This window comes from Protomyctophum bolini, assembly GCF_963924005.1.
Source record: "Protomyctophum bolini genome assembly, chromosome: 2".
Lineage (NCBI taxonomy): Eukaryota > Metazoa > Chordata > Actinopteri > Myctophiformes > Myctophidae > Protomyctophum > Protomyctophum bolini.
Window position 1 is genome coordinate 30,585,768 of NC_137863.1, and position 2,302 is coordinate 30,588,069.

At 38.1% G+C, this 2,302-nt stretch overlaps 1 protein-coding gene across 2 annotated transcripts in view; it reads left to right on the plus strand.

Moving 5' to 3' along the window:
- The first annotated feature begins 252 nt into the window (after positions 1-252).
- The window catches only part of eya2 (EYA transcriptional coactivator and phosphatase 2), a 42,585-nt gene continuing 40,535 nt past the window's right edge, over positions 253-2,302 (plus strand). For both annotated transcript variants that reach the window (XM_080786206.1, XM_080786207.1), the window contains exon 1: positions 253-503. The gene's annotated coding sequence lies outside the window, so the exon portion shown is untranslated. The remainder of the gene's footprint in view (positions 504-2,302) is intronic.

Sequence of the window (2,302 nt, forward strand, 5' to 3'; positions counted from 1 at the left end):
TTTACCATCACTTCCCCCTGTTCCCCACCAACCACCACCGCTGGAGCAAAACACACACTCCTGAAGGTGGAGAGAGAGAGAGAGAGAGAGAGAGAGAGAGAGAGAGAGAGAGAGAGAGAGAGAGAGAGAGCGCTGAGAGAGTCGAGAGAGAGAGAGAGAGAGAGAGAGAGAGAGAGAGAGAGAGGGGTTGTACAGAAAGCTGTCAAGTCCAGTCGAGTCGACATCACAAACACTAGAAGAGAAAACGAGCATTCGAGCAAGCAGCAGCAAACATTCACTCCTTCTCCTCGGTGTTCACTTTGATGAGAGAGAGAGAGAGCAGCTGAACTAAACGGTGTTTAAGGTGATTTCTCACACTGACACACACAGAGGACGACTTTAGTTTGAGACAGTGTGTAAAAGTCAGCGAGGAGAGTATCGAGGTCGCTTCTGGGCATGGAGAGGTGATTGTTTTGAGTGATAATCGGACATTTTTTTCCGCATCTGCTGCTCTCTGAATTATGGTAAGAATTCTCACATATACCGGTATCTACCATTCATTTTTTTGTCAAATGCATTGGTAAAATTTGGTATGCCTTATTTAAATAAGCGCAATACGTTTTAAATGAACTGTAGGTTACTTATATTATTGATATAGAAACAACTAACGTACCGTAGCCTATATCCCAGGGTTTTCCTTTCTTGTCTTTAAAACTAAAATACTTTCTTGTTTTTAGTTGGAAACTTGGAATTAAACCACCAGCCTAAATAGTAGGGTAGTACAACTCCATGTCCACATTTATCCACATTTTATTTAACAGTGACAAATAATTGCCTTTATATAGATTCCTAACAACAACAAACAATGTATTTATTAAATGATTTGTTTTTAAATGTATTTATTCATTTAAAGCATTTTGACCCAAATATATTTAATTGCTAAGCTATAATTTGGCTACACATTGCATGTTTTGAAATAAATTAAATAGAACTAAATAGCCTATACCTAAGCAGTTTGTGTGTTTGTTTAGCAGATCTAAAGTAAATTGGTGTGCATGAAGCCTTAAGGTAAACTGTTGCTTTTATAGCCTACTGTCCAGATTAGAAAATAATAGCATATACATTTAAATTTCATTTTGTGTAATATTTTCTATTTTGTAATAGGCTACGCTAAAACACTCAATTTGTTAATATAGCAACATGGCTACATTTTACATTGTGGTAATTAGATTTGTATAGCTTAATTGCTCATAGTAAATACTTGTTTAATAAGGTAATTTATTCGGGCTTATCTGAGTGCATATTGAAGTGCAACAAATCAATCAATTAGACTTGTGTTGTGTATAGGCCATATTAGTGTGCACAGTCAGTGCAGAGTGAGTGAAACGGGAATGTATGAGGGATCCCGGACTCACACATTTTCCAATTCAGTTTGAGGCCTTTTGTTTTTCTTGGTGGCTGTTGAATCCTTCCAACACTTTTGCTTGGCTTGAGTACAGAAGATTGCCCCGAAATCGCTGCGACCCCCCCCCCCCTGCAGCAGCGAGGGACCTAATTAAGTAATTTAAGGGAGCCACGCTAAGCATTTTTCAAAGGCGGGTATTCATATTTTTCAAGGACCCCTTCATGCCTTCAGTCATGAAAGGAGACTGACTCCTATGTTTTGCTAGCCATTCAAATCAACTTTAAACGCTTTGCTATCATTACAGACCAGACCAGACTATAAGAGGTTGATCTTTCTCCCTCCCTAGTATGACTCTCTTCATCCTGACCTGCATGGAGATAAAACACAAAAAAACTAAACTTTAAACAAACAAAAGCAAAAAAAAAACACTGGGGGGGGGGGGACCCAAACCAGCAACATGAACAAGTGATTTATATCAATCTTGTTTTATTTATTTTTACATTATCTCTGTGTCTATATATTATAGGCTATACTTCAAGCTTAATCCTCATGTCAGAATCTCCAACAGTGCAGAACATTGTTTGTGACTATTTTTATTTGAATAACAGTCAACGTGTGGAAAGTTCAGTGGTGATATTTCACCTGTGGAGACAATCCTTCTTCCTTGGTGAGTGAGCAACAGTATAGATCGCATGGGGGTCATCCCTATGTTCCCTAGGTTCTATGTTTCCCACTTACCTTAGGGTTAGCGTTAGGTGAAGAAGAGTCTGAGCAATTATGTTTTATTTTATTTTATGCCAGTGTTCATTTTTTTGTTGGCTAAGTAAGACTAGTTTAAGTAGCCAGCTATGCAGGCCTAAAGTTCAATGGATTGTTCAAAGACTGAGCTTAAATCAGAATTTGCTACTAAAAGTAAGT